Source organism: Pseudophryne corroboree, chromosome 3 (assembly GCF_028390025.1).
Source record: "Pseudophryne corroboree isolate aPseCor3 chromosome 3, aPseCor3.hap2, whole genome shotgun sequence".
In the NCBI taxonomy this organism is placed as follows: domain Eukaryota; kingdom Metazoa; phylum Chordata; class Amphibia; order Anura; family Myobatrachidae; genus Pseudophryne; species Pseudophryne corroboree.
Window position 1 is genome coordinate 507,324,482 of NC_086446.1, and position 19,876 is coordinate 507,344,357.

Sequence of the window (19,876 nt, forward strand, 5' to 3'; positions counted from 1 at the left end):
TTTTTTTTGGCGAAAAAGTCCCGTTTTTCGACAATTTCGGGAATTCGACCGCAATTGCATATACCCCTATGTATCTGTGATTTCACTGATGTGGCTTAAAAGCACTTTACGTTGGATTATTGTAACAATACCGGTTTCTCTCCGGTTTTTGGTATGTCTGTATCATGAAGGTCTTCCCTGTTGAATTAAAAAAAAAAAAACAGCCTAGGCAGAAGCATAAGGCTGGGTGACCCATTTTTTTGCTTATTTTTGTTTATTTTTGTCAGGGGGGGGGGGGGGTCGGCTAATTGGCTTTTTCCTATTACTTAATTAATTATTTATAATATTATTTTCCATATGGATCCAAGCATTATGAGTTATCTTGCCGCCCAGAGGGATTTCTTTAATTCCATTTTTCTGGGCAGCTGCGTTTCTAGAGAGGAGGGGACCCGTGTGCAGACTCCGTGTGTGGGCCCCCTCCTCTCATGTAGCCGTCACCACCGCTGTCAGCGCTGAGACTCTGGCACAGTGCCAGAGTCTACAGCGCATGCGCAAGACTCAAAAAAATGCCCGCCGTGCCATCTTTCCGATGTCCTGCGCATGCGCTGTAGACTCGGGCACTGTGCCAGAGTCTATAGCGCTCAGTTCGCTAGCAGCGGCGGTGACGGCTACAGGAGAGGAGCGGGCCCACACACAGTCGCTGATGGACGCCGGAAATGTGAGTATAGAAGAAATGGGTGCAGTGTGTGAGGTGTGGGCCCTCTCTGGACTCAGGGGCCCGTGTGCACCGCACACACTGCACCCATTATAGATAAGCCATTGGGGGTAATTCCAAGTTGATCGCAGCAGGAATTTTTTTAGCAGTTGGGCAAAACCATGTGCACTGCAGGGGGGGGCAGATATAACATTTGCAGAGAGAGTTAGATGTGGGTGGGTTATTTTGTTTCTGTGCAGGGTAAATACTGGCTGCGTTATTTTTACACTGCAATTTAGATTGCAGATTGAACTCACCACACCCAAATCTCTCTCTCTCTCTGCACATGTTATATCTGCCTCCCCTGCAGTGCACATGGTTTTGCCCAACTGCTAAAAAAATTCCTGCTGCGATCAACTTGGAATTACCCCTCTTGTTTCTGGGCATTCCCCTGCGCCCCTGTGGGTCAGTCCAACCCTAGCTGTAATGTAACTTGCAAGAGACAAATTTAAACTGCTGTTTAAGAGGAATCACATGACTAAGCGATTTATTTTACAATAATTAAAATAATTCTGTGTCTTTATGTAAACAAGTGAGGGAGGTAGAGTTTAGTCACTGTGGGTTATAATGGAAAGTTGCCCTCTGGATATCGCTAAATCCAATGCAGAGAGCACAGCAGATCTGTGTCATATCCAAGAGGCAATACAAATAAACAGTTGTGCCCTGTGGTTTAAACAAAAATCTAAAAACCACAGAAGGAAGTTAGAAGAATAAAGAAAACTCTCTTTAATTGGCTGTCCAGTTGTAAATGCAATACTGTCCTTTCCTCTGTAGAACTGCACCGCACCACAAGCAGCAGAGTACACACTGTTTTTGGTGTAAAGTGTAATTACATGTGTTTTTCTCCAGAAAATAATACTCCTCAATGAAAAAGCAACATCTGGTTGTTGTAGCGGTCAGGAAGGTCACATTAAAGTGTTGGGGGCTGGGTGCATTAAGGCTGACCCTGGGAGGTCTCCGATTCTGTTTATAATCAAATATAATCAGGAGTCTCTGAAATCTTTTTGTGTTTATGCATATGCGAGACTAGCAAAGCCTGGTTCAAAGGTGACATTAATTATAATGTCTTGCAGATGACAGAATTATCCTAGTTGATTGACAGACGTCAGGCTTATTGCTCTTAAAACCGGTGTTCTGGCTCAATTTTCATGTCACCCAAGATTGAAAACAGCCCGTCTTTTCTGAACTAATTAGGAGTCAAGTGTTGGTGCTGCTGCAAAAATGCATTTCTGTCTATAAAAACCCAATGTAAATTGCAGAACGTGCATGTATGCAATAAATGACAAAGAATCCAAAATGCCATTACACAGAATAGTGAAGCAAAAACAGCTTGGATTTTGAAAAATGTTGCGCCCCAACAAGCTTGTTTTGCTACAACTTTTGATTTTTGTAAAATTCTGCTGCAGCTTCATTGATCTCTACATACAGATCATGAACTCCTCAACTAAATGACACATTCATGTAATATTATTGATAGAGGAAGATAGTTGAGTGTATTGCCCCTTTATCTTGTTTAGAAGCAGAGAGGTGCTGAGCACTGGACATGCTGCATAAGCAGTGTGGGATGTAGTGCCTCATTCATAGGCTGCCCAGACACAGATTTTCCTCTGTTCTCTGTAGGCTGCTGGAATGCTGCTGACCTCTAAAGAGACCATCAGGCTTATATACAGTGCCAGTTCAGAGGGTGGCATTCCTTTTCTGAACCCAGAGCTCCTGGACATCTATTGAAGTTGACATTAAGTCAGCAGAGAGGAGTACTTCCCAAATGTACTTGTTGGTGCACATTATAAACAGAACCAATGAGCAATACTGAGGTCAGTAAGTATGGGGCTTCTATGTGTCATAAACAAACATTAACTTTTACACCTGCAATTTCCAATAATGGAGAAGGCAGATGTGATTATGGGCCTGATCTCAATTTGTATGGAATTGCAGAGCCGTAGGGAAGCAGCTGTGCAATTCCATACAGAGTGCAAATGTAATAGGAGGTGTCTGTAGGAAATAGGCGCATCCTGCATGCATCTGCGAGATCTGTTTGCTGCGTCTGAGGTTGCAGCATCCGATCACCATCGCGACCATCTATCATGATTTGCGATGTTAGCAGACCTTGAAGCTTATTCAGACTGAACGTAGTATATGGACTGCTGGATCCTGAAAGTCTGTCTTGCTGATGACGCAGAACCTGGGCTCAGCACGCCTACCAAAACGGGGATGACATGTCCCCCATTTTGAAGAACAATTCCGGTTGCAACCCTTACTCCGCCCCCTAAAAGCTGCAGCATGGCAATCAGCAAAGAAGGGGGGGGTGGAGGTTAGGTTAGGTGCTACTCGGTAAGAGGGGGGTTTAGGGTTAGACTGCGGGAGCGGGGTTAGGGTTATGCACCGCCGGGGCAGGTTAGGTTTAGGCATTAAGGGTGGAGGGTTAGGGTTAGGCTACGGGGAAGGAGGGGGTTAGGTTTCGGCACCACCGGGGGGAGTTAGGGTTGGGCACTAAGGGGGAGGCTAGGGTTAGGCTGTTGGAAGGGAGGATTAGGGGTAGGGGAGAGGGGGCAACATACTTGCCTTGTCCCGGTCAGGATTTCAAACATTGGGATGCCAGCATCGCTATTGTGACCGTTGACATCCCGTCCGCCGGACAATCATACTGAACCCTACTGCATTAATTCCTAAGCACAGCATGAAGATCCAGAGAGAAGAGTGGGGGATAACAAGGAGAGGTTCATGGTCAAGGGTATTCAAAATGCTTACCTGAACAGAAAAGAGGATGGAACCTTCAAAATGGCAAAAGTCTTGCCAAATCTTCGCATTGCAGGATCTAAGACAAGCATAATTTGTAATTCAAAAAAATGTATCTCCTTAAATCTACCCAAAGTAAAATTTTTAGCTTTGAGTAGAATTATTTATTCATTCAGTCAAGCTTAATTAAAAGGGTAAATAAGCTGGAAATCCCTGTATCCGTGGTGAAATGGCTCAGACTGGCGGTTGTGAATAGAAACGTCTGTAGATATGCAGCATCCATCTAACTAATGTAATGCAGCAGCATGTGTACTTCATATGTAGTAAGCGAAAATTTGCTGGCCTATGAAGAAATCACAATTCCATGATGCTCTTAGTAAGAGTATAATACTGCTGCCAAGTCTTCTGTTCTTTGATGGTGTGTGATCACATGACCCTGTGTTAATGAACAACACATTCACAGTGTGTTATAAGATCCAATGCCAGCAAAATATTGCAGACAAACAGATTTCCCAGTAAATAAAAACTTTCAGATTTCTATTAGCTTAATGCATGTTTGTATTTAATTACAACTTTGCCACTTCGGTTGAATTTCCCACATGCACCAGAGTTGCCTACTCTCCTGGAACGTCCGCCAGGTTACTGGCCACCTGGAAGAGTATTTTCTCCTAGAGCTGCCTGTGCCTTATTGGCACCGCCCACTTCCTGAGAGAACTGGTCGGCCAATGATGCGGTTTGTACTGAATCGCGTTCATTGTAGCTCTGCTGTATAGCAGGGTAGAGCCACAATGATGCAACTGTGACATCACGCCCCCTGCATCATCCACCTATACGCACTGTGCAGATTTGGAATGGGCATCCATAAAGTTATCAAGTATGATATATACAACACTACTTTACTAATGCTAATGTGCAATTACAGAATAATGTTATACACTTTTGTATCAGTTCTTTGTCTTTCCAGCGGTGTACAATACATAGCATACCTCCCAACATCATAAATGCTCAAATACGGACACTCTGCGCGTGCCCGCGAAAAGGGGGCATGGTCTCAGTAAAAGGGGTTATGGGTTTGCAGGAATGCCCGTGACTGTGAGCCACATCCCCATTTTCATCACAATGCGGGCATGCCCAGCGCTCTGTGAGATGCTGGACGTGCTCTCTCTGTCTCCTTTGAATAGACAGAGAGGCTGTCTTAATGTGTGAAAGGAGGCTTAATGTGTGAAAGGAGCCTCCCAACTGCCCCCTTCCCCACCGCAGGACACTGCAGCCTTTGGGTGGGACAGAGGGACAGTCCCCAAAAAATGGGACTGTCCCACGAAAATCGGGACAGTTGGGAGGTATGTACATAGCCACAGCACTAACAGAATGAGAGAGTTGTACAAACAAGGGTGGATTGGAAATGGTCCTTTTTTTAAGTGACCTCATGTAGGCAGTGCCATATCATCTTTAGGTAGGGCCAACACAAAAGAATATGGGGTTAAACCATATTTTCTATAGGAGTGTAAAAGAAAAACAAATCACATTAATTCTACCTACTGCTACCCAAAATGCACAGCCTCCTAGTGATATACAACACAGAGAGCATTTTAGTGACCAATATGTAATACAAAGAGCATCCTATGCAAGCAATGCTGCATGCATCCTCTTGCCCGCAGGGCCGCATTCTAACACAAAGAGCATCCTAAGGACAAATATAATACAGGGGGGCATTCTAGGGACTGCTATGCAGTATACTGAGCATTCTAGTGACATCTATATGTAAAAATCAATCTAGTGAATGCTATACAACATAGAGAGCATTCTAATGACGACCATTCAATTCAATTCAAAGTACATCCTATTGACTGCAAAACAATACAGTGAGAATCCGAGTGACCACCATATAATATAGTGAGAATTACAGTGATTGTTATAGAATAAAGAGAGCATTCTAGGGACAATCATACAATACAGATATAATCCTAATGATTGCTATACAATACAGAGATAATCCTAATGACTTCCATACAATACTAAGAGTATCCCAGTGACATCCACACAAAGAAAACATCTTAGTGGTCACCATACAATAAAGAGCCTCCTTGTGACCTTTATACAATACAAAGAACATGATATTGATCATCATGCACAAGAGAGAGCATTCTAGTGACCAACATGCAATACAGAGAGCATCCAACAATCAGTTTCACAATACAGAGAGCGAATTAGTGACTACCGTACAGTACAGAAAGCATCCCAGTGACCACCATACAATGCAGGGCACACCCTAGAGACAACCCTACAATACAGATAGCATCTTAATGACACCATATATTACAGAGAGAATCCTAATGATCACCATACAATACAGAAAACATTTTACAGACTAACAAACACTATAGAGTGTCACATGCTGAACTGGCAAGTTGTACCTAGCACTGTCATGATATGACATTACATCTCTCTCTCAGGCTGTCAAGATGCATCCCATATGGTAATAATGTCAAAGACTGTTTGTTTTCCTCATGTGAGTTGGGGCCACCAGGACATGGGTGCCGCCATCTTGCCTGTGAAAAGATGACTACTGTTCTAACAATCTATGAGCTGATTCTCTGCACACGACTCTTGTGACCTTATCATCAGCCAGGGCAACCTATATAAGTATTTCTCTGGTTATGTAACTTGGCCAGAACAACTTCTGCTGTAACTTGCTTGCTAGCTTCCAATCTGAATTTATTCAAAGGTTTGGCTCCACAGTCCAGTGTGCTCCATTTGCTGCTGTGATACTCCAAGAGCAAGCCATTACTGCTTGGCGCTCTCCACTGTTTCCTGTGTGTTTCTGTGATACTCCAAATGGTTGTCATTACTACTGAGTGCTCTTCACAGTTTCCTGTGTGTTTCTGTGATATTCCCCCTAACATAAAGGGTGTATCAATGTAATTTGGGGGTAGTTAATTATAACCGATGGGTGGTGTGAATATTAATATTAACCAGTGTGAGGGGATGTATTAATAGTATGGAAGATATCAAAATGTTATACGTGGGGTATATTGTTTTGGGGGCTTAGTAATGCTAAGTTTTGTAGGAATAGGGTTATCACCAATCCAGGATTCCTCAAGACAGTCATCAAATCAGCAGAAACCTTGATGATTGGTATCTGGGAAATTCAACCCCAAGGCATTACATCAGTGTGTCACAGGTTAGCCCTCTACTCTGCTCCCGCCCAGCACATCTTTGTATTCCAGCCATGATGGCAAAGAATGACTTGGTTTGTGTCTGCCAGTAGTCAGTGAATGATGATGTTCTACAGCATCATCAACATAAGTGGCCACAGGCATCCTGTGAACTGGCCAATGCCATCTGAGCATACCAGCTGGGAGCACTATAATAAATTATAAGTTATAATGTAAACACATATTGGCACAGAAAGGGTATGTGGTAGAGTCTAAAAGGCAAAACATGGGCATGTGGAGTGGTCTGATGGCACGTAGTGGGCATTTGGAGTGCTGTGATGGCACATAATGGGCATGTGGAGTGGTCTGATGGGACTTACAGTATATGTTTTCTCCTTCTAATGTTAAAAGCTGATGCCATTGGGTGGGATGTACTAAATAAGGGTGAAGAATCAGCTGTAATTTTGGAAGGATTTGAGCAGAGTTTTGGCTGGCTCGGGGTGGAGGATTTGTTGTCCGGATTTTCCATTTGTCAATGCTGGGCAGTATGCAGCTAATTTTACTAGCTACTGCTCTCCTTCCTATCCACAGTAGGGATGGATATCGACCATCGATGGCTAGCAACCATTGATGGTTTAACACTGATGGTTACGCCATAAATGGCATGATGGAAAGCCAATGGTTAACTGCCATCCATGGCAGAGAGGCACCAATATGTTTTTTCTGTGCATAGTCAGCATCGTGCTTAGCTCTGCCCCGATCTTTCCGCTCAGCTCCGCCCTCGTTCCGTGTCACACATCAAGGATGCCCAACGATGGGTCAAAACATTGGGGGTAATTCAGAGTTGTTCAGAGAGAGTTAGATTTGGGTGGGTTATTTTGTATCTGTGCAGGGTAAATACTGGCTGCTTTATTTTTACCCTGCAATTTAGATTTCAGTTTGAACACATCCCACCCAAATCTAACTCTCTCTGCATATGTTATATCTAACCCCCCCCCACCACCACCTGCAGTGCACATGGTTTTGCCCAACTGCTAACAAATTTGCTGCTGCGATCAACTCTGAATTAGGCCCATTGATTGGTTCACGTCACTGATGTTAAACACTAATGGCACCATCGATGGAGACAATCAAGGGTTAATCCTTTGATGGCCATCCGTAACACACAGAGGAATGTAAAGTAGAAAAAAAAATAAGATTGGAAGCAGCCTGCTTGGTTCTGCAGGCTATTGCCTACCACTGTCTAAAGTTAACCTGTGATTGTGGGACAGTGGAATGTCTTGGTCCTAAAACATTGCATATTTTTTGCTTGCATCTCATCAAGGGGCGAGCAAAAGTTACAGTACAGAAACGGATGAACCCTCACATCACATGAGGCTCCTACGGGACCTCACACTTGATTAAATCTGCCTTTACTGTATGTGTATCAAAAAACAGCTACAGTATTTATAAAACAGGTGCCAGTATTTAGTGCGTGAGTGGAAGATTTATACTACCTCTGTGCCAGTTGCAAGCGGGACATCTAAAGAGTACAACTTTCTGAAATTTTATTTATGACTAATGCAGGCGGTGACAGCCATTCCTGTCTAAATATAAGAACCTATTTGGCCACTTATCTAAAAGTAGGTGGAACTGATGCTGTAAGTGGTTCTCTGTAAGATCAGAGCAGATTAAATAAGATCCATGTGTGATGAGATCCAATACATAGCTGCTTGAAATTGTATCTGTGGTGGCTGTTTTCCCATACACCTAGAGAGCTGACATGGTTAATAAGACTATTATAGCAATGCCACATGAGTACGCTATGTAACAAGCACAAATGCTCACGTTTGAGGAAGGGGGAGCGTGTGGGTGAGGAATTCCTGGCATCTCATAACCCGGTGTCTGCTCTCCAGTGCCCACTGAAATAGAACCGGTGACGACAGTGGACCAAAGACAGTTTCCCTTGGGACATTTATGGATCAGTCTCGGTCCTAATTCAGGACACTTCTCTGTATTTGGGAGTAGTATTTGCCAGCAGAGCCTTCTGCAGCTGATCATTAGAGGCAAGCATCTATGCCAACAAAACATCTTGTCATCGCCCTCCTGTGGCTCTGTTTGGATGAGGTCCAGTATCTATGCGTAGTAAACAGAAGAAGCAAGAAGGGTGTTTCAGATAGTTACAGTAAGCGAGTGGCCAGCTGAGTTATCAGGAACAACTTGCAGTCTAACTGGGACTGTCTCATTGATGGAGTCAGCCATAGCTAGTACTTTGGGGGTCATTCCGAGTTGATCGCTCGCTAGCAGTTTTTAGCAGCCGTGCAAACGCATAGTTGCCGCCCACGGGGGGAGTGTATTTTCGCTTTGCAGGAGTGCGAACGCCTGTGCAGCAGAGCGCCTGCAAACACATTTTGTGCAAAACAAGACCAGCCCTGTAGTTACTTATCCGAGTGACACGGTAATGATGTCAGATACCCGCCCAGCAAACCCCCGGCCACGCCTGCGTTTTTCCAAACACTCCCAGAAAACGGTCAGTTGACACCCATAAACGCCCTCTTTATGTCAATCTCTTCTTGCGTTCAGCTGTGTGATTGGAATCGTCGCTAGAACCAGTGCAAAACCACAATGGACTTCGTACACGTACAACGTGCGTGCGCATTGCAGTGCATACACATGCGCAGATTAGCTGTTTTTTTCACTGATCGCTACGCAGCTAGTGATCAACTCGGAATGACCCCCTTTAAGTGGTCATTACAATGCCTTATAATACCTTAGAATTGAGGTAGGAACACTCAGACCACAATCGTCCCACCCAAATCCTGAAAGATCTAGCGTGTTTCTCCATGACACTGCAGGGTCACATATTCCTCTTCTCTAAGACTGCAAGGCAACGCAGGTTTGTGGGAGGTCACGCTATAACACTGGAGACTTGTATACATTTCATAGCCTTAACCACAAACATGTTTCACAACCAGACCACAAAGTTTTGTAAATTCTCATTTAATAACCGCAACAGTCAGGCTATGAATCCCAACATATACCAGCGCTGCCACGAGAACCTACTTGTGAGGAAATCATTTAACATTTGACCTTTTGGTTTCCATGTTCATTAACATCCACATTGTAAACATTTCCAAAAAGGCTTTGCTACACTCATTGTCAAAAGGAAATTATAGTGTATGAAAATAGCACACTATTCCTACTGCTGAGTGTCACTTTGCTGTTCTTATTCGGCAGTGAAAACTATTTCTTTACATACTGAATTCATTTCTACAGAGGAGAAAGAGAAGAAAAGAAATCATTCAGAAAGAAGAAGAAAAATATAGCACACAGCCAAAATTGAGTGTGTACTGCGTGACCAATAGTCAGGAGACTGCCGGTCAGCATACCGACGCCAGCATCCCGGCAGTGGAATGCCGGTGAAGGGAAGGGAGGGGGGGGGATGAGCACAACAAGCCCCTTGCGGGCTCAGTGGCGACGTTCTATTCCCACTCTGTGGGTGTCTTGGACACCCACGACTGGGAATAGTCCCTGTTGGTCGGCATGCCGACCGTCGGGATTGTGAGGGTGCAGGATGTAGATGGAGGTCATGTGATGGGTGGTCTCCTGACTGCCGGTCACATAATTAAATCCTCCCAAATTGCTTAACCAGTTCTGACATGGGGGGTCATTCCGAGTTGATCACTCGTTGCCGATTTTCGCAACGGAGCGATTAAGGCAAAAATGCGCATGGTACGCAGTGCGCATGTGCTAAGTATTTTAGCACAAAACTTAGTAGATTTACTCACGTCCGAACTAAGAATTTTCATCGTTGAAGTGATCGGAGTGTGATTGACAGGAAGTGGGTGTTTCTGGGAGTGTGCGGAAAAACGCAGGCGTGCCAGGATAAAACGTGGGAGTGTCTGGAGAAACGGGGGAGTGGCTGGTCAAACGCAGGGCGTGTTTGTGACGTCAAACCAGGAACGAAACGGGCTGAACTGATCGCAGTGTAGGAGTAAGTCTGGAGCTACTCAGAAACTGCTAAGAATTTTCTATTCGCAATTCTGCTAATCTTTCATTCGCAATTCTGCTAAGCTGAGATACACTCCCAGATGGCGGCGGCTTAGCGTGTGCAATGCTGATAAAAGCAGCTAGCGAGCGAACAACTCGGAATGACCCCATTTGTGCAGTTACTGTATTTTTTTTTATTTGTGCCTGCAGTCTGTAGTACAGATGTACAGACTCTGTACATGCATCAAGATGGAGTTGACTTCGAATAAGCAAAAGTTTGCTCTCCCTAATGAATGGACATATATGCAGGCTAGCTGCCTCAATACAACAATGGAATTGCATTCAGAGTGAAGCGATCAGGGTCAGAGTAAGAGCCACATAGGCCTGAAGTTCAAAATTATCAAGGGCCTGTTGTGAGAAACAGTGTGGGTGGGGCCAGTGCCATATAGGGCATAGCTAGGTGAGAATGGTGAAAAGAATGCAGGCAGCAGTCCTGAGGAAAACAGTTATACAGTATATAGTAATCCTTCACCCTGTTCTGGGCAAGTGGGGTGCTTGCTTGGCAAGAGAAGGCTACAGGCTTCAGAAATTAACCAGTAAGTTTGGCAGTCATACTATTATACTCAATATTGTCAATTTACAATTTTTAATGCAACAGGCCAGACAGGACATTTGTGGACTGTCGCTGACCATAGCACAGAACTGCTAAGGCAACTTACCCTAATGTCTGAGCTATGAAATGGCTGATGGGTACAGCTTCTATTTTTGCCGCCTTGACACTTAGTGACATGAGGCAATGAAAATGATGGAGACCACCGTCCATGGTGCACAGAGACTTCTAAAACTGTGCTGCAGCTAGAAACAAGCAGACGGCCGAGCATAGGCATAAAGCTATAATCGGTGCAGGGCGGCGGCGGCTGCAGAGGTGGGGCTGCAGTGTAGTCCAAAATTCACACCTACTGCTACTCCAAACATTGCAAACATTGCCAGCTGGGACTCACTGTCAGTTGGTGTGGCTTCCCTTATTTGAATTTTGGACTGCACTGCAACTCTACCTCTGGAGCCACCACTGGTGCAAGAGGTGCTGTTGCTATGAGGCCCAGAGACTTAGGTGGCCCTGGACACAAGTTATATAGTTGTCTATTAAGTTTATGGGATTACCTGCTAAGTAATTGGGTCTGGCTCATTGTCCAGCCTGAAAAGCGAGACTCGTCAGTGCTCACATAAGTGGTGGTCTCGGTCTCTCCCTCTCAGTAAAGCTCCACACTGATATGATCCAACTCCCATGCTTCAATTTCACCCTCACACGCACAGCTGAGCTAATCAGTGACCCCGACACAGTCAGAGAAATGGCTTCTCTTTGATTACAGCCTTTGTGAAATGTGAAGTGAGCAGGGTGACTGGGATTGATCTCCAAGATTAGGACTTTCCAAGAAGGGACAGTGTCCTGAAATTAAGATCTCCACTCAAAGTGGACTTTCCTGCATTAGGAAGCATCTCCCTCAGGTAGCAGCTGGTTGGTCCCTGCCGCCTTCCTGTCTTTGCGCTCACTGGAAACTGCAATGTTTTCAGTAATGAAGACCCTACAAATGTGGGGATTACATGTAAGATTCAATAATTATCACTTACCAGATGTCTAAGTAGTATACGGCTGCTGAATGAGGTGACATTCAATTTTCAGGGAGCAGTGTGTGTAGTGAATTTTATAGTGGTAAACGGGGTGCGTGTAGTAGATGTTAGACAGGTAAACTGGGTGAGTTTAGCAGTGACGGGTAGGAAGGGGAAGCATAGCCCCTCCTGTCACATTCCAGCATACTCCAGGAGCATCTGCCTGCAGTGAACATAGGCATTCTATTAGTTCATAGTCCCAAAAGAAAACATTTCAAAATACAAGTAAACAATAAACTACATACATTTACATAAGGCCAGATTTTCAGTAGTCGAAAGTTGTGTCTTCTAAACCGCAAGAGCCTCACCCAAAATGTGTGATTAGAGATAGGTGGGTATAATTACTAAGTGTTGGTTTTGGGTTTTCCGGTGGTTTCCCAGGGGACTTTGCAATAAATGGATTTACTAAAGCCTAAACCGATGGGAAAAGAGATGAAAAACCTCACTTTAGACCAGTACATTGGCTTACCATCTATGTTTTAGTATTTCAAGTATAGCAAACCTGTATTTACTAAGCAACGGCTTAGAAACCACCGAAAAAATGCAGGCACACTCATCATATAAATTAAGTGGTTATGATAGGCAAGATGGCTTCAAAAGCATGGCGTCTTGAGTCATCTGGTCAATAAGAATAATCATGCAGTTATAATGAAGGCAACTCATATTGTAAAAGAAGTCAGAAACTGTTACATTGTATTCTCTTATGAGGGAAATACTATTTTAGTAATACATTAGTGGAAAATTATTGCTTCATTTATTAAGAGAGCAATAGTATTTATTTATTTATTAATTATATTAAATGGGTAATATTAAGTAATTATTAATTGTTTTTTGCCATGCTTCGGGCAAGGTGCCTCGCTCCGCTACTGCTTCGCTCGGCACAGATTACCGTTCCAATCGTAGTCCACGTGGATCGTTAAGTATGAAAAAGTTCCAAAAAAGAAAAAAAATGTGAAAAACTCATGTCGATCTTTTGACCTGTCGACCTAGCACATGTCGACCTTCCAACCCTGTCAACCTAGTGACTGTCGACCTATAGCGGTCGCCCTAAACATTGTCGACCTAGACAGTGTTGATCTTCAGACCGGATCCCGTCCTGGCCTGTACTAGGTTTTTCTGCCTTCCCCTAAATCTCATACTTGCTCCAATGAGCTGAGGACTTGGATTGTAGAATGTCGCCAACATCCGGAAAAAAACAAAAACAAAATAAATCATATATAGATGGAGTCGTACCACTTTCTTCCTGTGTGTTTGAGAAGATTCCAGTATCCTGTTCTTGCCTTCTATAGCCGCTACTATAGAAGCTGTGGAGAAGAAACTGTTTTCTTTGTGTACTATAGTATTTTATCTGGCATTGGATAAAAGCAAGCAATATGAATGAGCAGTAGAATGTGTAAAAGTATTCTGGGTAACTCACCAGCCCCACACACACACACACAAAAAAATAAATTGATACTTTTCCCAGAAAATCATATGATCTTCACAAGGAGGACAGCTGCCAGGAAGGTGCACTCGCTAAGTTAAATTGTCCTTACAATGCCCTGTGATGCTGGCAGCACACTGTCTGGCTATTTTTCTTCCCATGGGATTTTAGTAATTGTTAAGTTTAAAGGAGAAGTGCGCCCAAAATCCCTGAAACATGAAGCATATTATACTGCAAATATCTATTTACCTACAGTGTGTCATGTGCAGGCTGATGTACTGTGTCTGCAATCATTGCAAAGTTCCTTGGCTTTCTACTGCCACATCTAGATGCCTAATGCATTTTAAAATACTCGCCTTAACTCTCAGGAGATGCTTCTGTGACAGGATAGACCTACTTTGCCATCTGTTTAGTTACCTGTATGAAATTTTGAGGATGTTGACAACAGTAGGGGGCTGGCACGGGGGGCAGGGTGCCATGTGCCCCCTGAGCCACGCTACTGCCAAGGGTCACGGGTCGGCCACCACCTTCCACTACACCAGTGGTGGCCAAACCGCGGCTCTCGATCCGCATGCGACTCTTTCTATCTCCGCATGCGGCTCTTATGCTCCCGCGGCACCTCCCGCTGTCCTAGTCTGCAGTGCCCGGTGCTGGCCCGTGAGCCAATCAGAGCACACGGACCGGCAGCCAATCAGGAGTCTTAGCTGCCGGTCTGCGAACTCTGATTTGCTCACAGACCGCCGCCTAATTAGAGAGAATCAACGCCGCCGGAGAGAGTGGATACTGAGGGGCAGGAGAGGTGCATGCCCCTCACAAGCAGAAGACTGAGCAGAGCAGCAACGCGGCGGTGAGCAGCACTTGGGGGGGGCGCAGTGTGGGGACATGTGTATCTTACATTGGGGGCATATCTGGCACTGGGGGATGTGTATCTGGCACTGGGGGCATATCTGGCACTGGGGGGGACATGTGTTTCTGGCACTGGGGGCATATCTGGCACTTCGGGGACTGCAGTGCCCGGTGCTGGCCCGTGAGCCAATCAGAGCACACGGACCGGCAGCCAATCAGGAGTCTTAGCTACCGGTCTGCGAACTCTGATTTGCTCACGGACCGCCGCTTAATTAGAGAGAATCAACACCGCCGGAGAGAGTGGATACTGAGGGGCAGGAGAGGTGCATGCCCCTCACAAGCAGAAGACTGAGCAGAGCAGCAACGCGGCGGTGAGCAGCACTTGGGGGGGCGTAGTGTGGGGACATGTGTATCTTACATTGGGGGCATATCTGGCACTGGGGGATGTGTATCTGGCACTGGGGGCATATCTGGCACTGGGGGGACATGTGTTTCTGGCACTGGGGGCATATCTGGCACTTCGGGGACGTGTATCTGGCACCGGGGGCATATCTGGCACTGGGGTGACGTGTTTCTGGCACTGGGGGCATATCTGGCACAGGGGGGGACGTATATCTGGTACTGGGGGCATATCTGGCAGTGGGGAGACGTGTAGCTGGCAGTGGGGGCATATCTGGCACTGGGGAGATGTGTAGCTGACAGTGGGGGCATATTTGGCACTGTGGGCATATCTGGCACTGGGGGGACATGTGTATCTGGCACTTGGTGCATATCTGGCACTGGGGGGACATGTGTATCTTACACTGGGGGCATATCTGGCACTGGGGAAATGTGTATCTGGCAGTGGGGGCATATCTGGCACTGGGGAGATTTGTATCTGGCAGTGGGGGCATATCTGGCACTATGGGGACATATATGTATCTGGTATTGTGGGGGCATGTATGTATCAGGCACTATGTAGGAATATATGTATCTGGCACTGTGGGGACATATATGTATCTGGCACTGTGGAGGCGCCCATATTTCTCTGACGTCCTAGTGGATGCTGGGTACTCCGTAAGGACCATGGGGAATAGACTGGCTCCGCAGGAGACTGGGCACTCTTAAAAGAAAGATTAGGTACTATATCTGGTGTGCACTGGCTCCTCCCTCTATGCCCCTCCTCCAGACCCCAGTTAGAATCTGTGCCCGGCCAGAGCTGGATGCACCTAGTGGGCTCTCCTGAGCTTACTAGAAAAGAAAGTATTTGTTAGGTTTTTTATTTTTAGTGAGATCTGCTGGCAACAGACTCACTGCTACGAGGGACTGAGGGGAGAGAAGCAAACCTACCTGCTTGCAGCTAGCTTGTGCTTCTAAGGCTACTGGACACCATTAGCTCCAGAGGGATCGAACACAGGGCCCGACCTCGATCGTCCGTTCCCGGAGCCGCGCCGCCGTCCCCCTTGCAGAGCCAGAAGACGGAAGAACCAGGAGAAAATCGGCGGCTGAAGACTCCGGTCTTCAATAAGGTAGCGCACAGCACTGCAGCTGTGCGCCATTGCTCCCACAGCACACCACACGCTCCGGTCACTGGTGGGTGCAGGGCGCTGGGGGGGGGGGCTCCCTGGGCTGCAATAAGTATACCTTTTGGCACAAAAAGCACATAATACAGTGTATAACACTATATATGTGCAAAAACCCCCGCCATTAACATTATAAAAAGCGGGAGAAGCCCGCCGCTGAAGGGGCGGGGCTATCTTCCTCAGCACAGCCAGCACCATTTTCTCTTCACAGCTCCGCTGGAAGGACGCTCCCCAGGCTCTCCCCTGCAGTATACACTACAAGAAGGGTAAAAAAGAGAGGGGGGGCACAGAAATTTAGGCGCAAAAGGTGATATAAGCAGCTATTGGGGGAAAATTCACTTTGTGTTAGTGTAAATCCCTCTGTTATATAGCGCTCTGGTGTGTGCTGGCATACTCTCTCTCTGTCTCCCCAAAGGACTTTGTGGGGTCCTGTCCTCAGTCAGAGCATTCCCTGTGTGTGTGTGCGGTGTGTCGGTACGGCTGTGTCGACATGTTTGATGACGCTTACGTGGAGGCGGAGCAGGAGCCGATAAGTGTGATGTCGCCCCCTGCGGGGCCGACACCAGAGTGGATGGATATGTGGAAGGTATTAACCGACAGTGTCAACTCCTTGCATAAAAGGTTCGATGACGTAACAGTTTTGGGACAGACGGTATCTCAGCCCGCGCCTGCCCAGGCGTCTCAGAGGCCATCAGGGGCTCAAAAACGCCCGCTACCTCAGATGGCAGACACAGATGTCGACACGGAGTCTAACTCCAGTGTAGACGAGGATGAGACGAATGTACAGTCCACAAGGGCCATCCGATGCATGATTACGGCAATGAAAAATGTGTTGCACATTTCTGACATTAACCCGGTTACCACAAAAAAGGGTATTATGTTTGGGGAGAAAAAGCAGCCAGTGACTTTTCCCCCATCTGATGAGTTAAATGAATTGTGTGAAGAAGCGTGGTGTTCCCCAGATAAGAAATTAGTGATTTCTAAGAGATTACTAATGGCGTACCCTTTCCCGCCAACGGACAGGTTACGTTGGGAAACATCCCCTAGGGTGGACAAGGCGCTCACACGCTTATCAAAAAAGGTGGCACTGCCGTCTCAGGATACGGCCGCCTTAAAGGAGCCTGCAGATAGAAAGCAGGAGGCTATCCTGAAGTCTGTGTATACACACTCAGGTACTATACTGAGACCTGCAATTGCTTCAGCATGGATGTGTAGTGCTGCAGCTGCTTGGTCTGATACCCTGTCAGATAACATTGATTCCCTTGACAGGGATACTATTTTGCTAACCATAGAGCATATTAAAGACGTCGTCTTATATATGAGGGATGCACAGAGGGACATATGCCGGCTGGCATCTAGAATTAATGCAATGTCCATTTCTGCCAGGAGAGTATTATGGACTCGGCAGTGGACAGGTGATGCTGATTCTAAAAGGCACATGGAGGTTTTGCCTTATAAGGGTGAGGAATTGTTTGGGGACGGTCTCTCGGACCTCGTATCCACAGCAACAGCTGGGAAGTCGATTTTTTTACCTCAGGTTCCCTCACAGCCTAAGAAAGCACCGTATTATCAAGTACAGTCCTTTCGGCCTCAGAAAGACAAGCGGGTCAGAGGCGCGTCCTTTCTGCCCAGAGGCAGGGGTAGAGGAAAAAAGCTGCACCAGACAGCCAGTTCCCAGGAACAAAAATCCTCCCCTGCTTCCACTAAGTCCACCGCATGACGCTGGGGCTCCACATGTGGAGCCAGGTGCGGTGGGGGCGCGTCTCCGGAACTTCAGCGACCAGTGGGTTCGCTCACAGGTGGATCCCTGGGTTCTACAAGTGGTATCTCAGGGATACAAGCTGGAGTTCGAGGCGTTTCCCCCTCGCCGTTACCTCAAATCAGCCTTGCCAGCTGCTCCCAAGGAAAGGGAGGTAGTACTGGCGGCAATTCACAAGCTGTACCTTCAGCAGGTGATAATCAAAGTTCCCCTCCTGCAACAGGGACGGGGTTACTATTCCACAATGTTTGTGGTACCGAAACCAGACGGTTCGGTGAGACGCATTCTAAATTTGAAATCCTTCAACACTTATATAAGGAAGTTCAAGTTCAAAATGGAATTGCTCAGGGCGGTTATTGCAAGCCTGGAAGAGGGGGATTTTATGGTGTCACTGGACATCAAGGATGCTTACCTACATGTCCCCATTTACCCACCTCACCAGGAGTACCTCAGGTTTGTGGTACAGGACTGTCATTGCCAATTCCAGACGTTGCCGTTTGGTCTGTCCACGGCACCGAGGGTATTTACCAAGGTAATGGCCGAAATGATGATACTCCTTCGAAAGAAGGGAGTTATAATTATCCCGTACTTGGACGATCTCCTTATAAAGGTGAGGTCCATGGAGCAGTTGTTGGTCGGAGTAGCACTATCTCAGGAAGTGCTACAACAGCACGGCTGGATTCTGAATATCCCAAAGTCGCAGCTGATTCCTACGATGCGTCTGCTGTTCTTGGGCATGATTCTGGACACAGGTGTTTCAGTGGGATCTGTTAGACAAGTAGTCCGGATCGCATCTTCAGATGCATCGGTTGATCACCCTGTCCCCGAGGGCCAGGGTGTCTCTGCTGTGTTGGCTGCAGAGTGCTCATCTTCTCGAGGGCCACAGATTCGGTATTCAGGACTGGGTCCTGGTGACCACGGATGCAAGCCTCCGAGGTTGGGGGGCAGTCACTCAGGGAAGAAACTTCCAAGGACAATGGTCGAGTCAGGAGACTTCCCTACACATAAATATTCTGGAACTAAGGGCCATTTACAATGCTCTGAGTCAAGCAGAAACCCTGCTTCAAAACCAACCGGTGCTGATTCAGTCAGACAACATCACGGCGGTCGCCCATGTAAACCGACAGGGCGGCACAAGAAGCAGGATGGCGATGGCAGAAGCCACAAGAATTCTTCGATGGGCGGAGAATCACGTGCTAGCACTGTCAGCAGTGTTCATTCCGGGAGTGGACAACTGGGAAGCAGACTTCCTCAGCAGACACGACCTCCACCCGGGAGAGTGGGGACTTCATCCAGAAGTCTTCAAGCTGATTGTAAATCGTTGGGAAAGGCCACAGGTGGACATGATGGCGTCCTGCCTCAACAAAAAGCTAAAAAGATATTGCGCCAGGTCAAGGGACCCTCAGGCGATAGCTGTGGATGCTCTAGTGACACCGTGGGTGTACCAGTCGGTTTATGTGTTCCCTCCTCTTCCTCTCATACCAAAGGTACTGAGGATAATAAGAAAGAGAGGAGTAAGAACTATACTCATCGTTCCGGATTGGCCAAGAAGAACTTGGTACCCGGAACTACAAGAAATGATCTCAGAGGACCCTTGGCCTCTGCCGCTCTGACAGGACCTGCTACAGCAGGGGCCCTGTCTGTTCCAAGACTTACCGCGGCTGCGTTTGACGGCATGGCGGTTGAACGCCTGATCCTAATGGAAAAGGGCTTTCCAGATGAAGTCATTCCTACGCTGATTAAAGCTAGGAAGGATGTGACAGCAAAACATTATCACTGCATATGGCGAAAATATGTTGCTTGGTGTGAGGCCAGGAAGGCCCCAACAGAGGAATTTCAGCTGGGTCGATTCCTGCACTTCCTACAGTCAGGAGTGACTATGGGCCTAAAATTGGGATCCATTAAAGTCCAGATTTCGGCCCTGTCTATTTTCTTTCAAAAAGAACTGGCTTCACTGCCTGAAGTTCAGACGTTTGTTAAGGGAGTGCTGCATATTCAGCCCCCTTTTGTGCCTCCAGTGGCACC

General features: G+C 46.5%; 2 long non-coding RNA genes across 6 annotated transcripts in view; one reads left to right on the top strand and one right to left on the bottom strand.

The window, feature by feature from the left end:
- LOC135056175 (uncharacterized) overlaps window positions 1-19,876 on the top strand; it is a 106,117-nt gene that overhangs the window by 73,904 nt on the left and 12,337 nt on the right. The window lies entirely within an intron of this gene.
- Window positions 3,485-19,876, bottom strand: part of LOC135056176 (uncharacterized) — a 38,044-nt gene continuing 21,652 nt past the window's right edge. The window contains exons 2-5 of one of the 4 annotated variants that reach the window (XR_010243911.1): window positions 12,223-12,424; window positions 9,374-9,483; window positions 8,452-8,739; window positions 3,485-3,548 (exon numbers count right to left, since the gene is read on the bottom strand). This is a non-coding gene — a long non-coding RNA (uncharacterized LOC135056176). Of the gene's footprint in view, window positions 3,549-3,693; window positions 3,906-8,162; window positions 8,740-9,373; window positions 9,484-12,222; window positions 12,425-19,876 lie in introns of those variants that run through there. The other 3 variants (XR_010243910.1, XR_010243909.1, XR_010243912.1) reach the window with 3 other exon arrangements.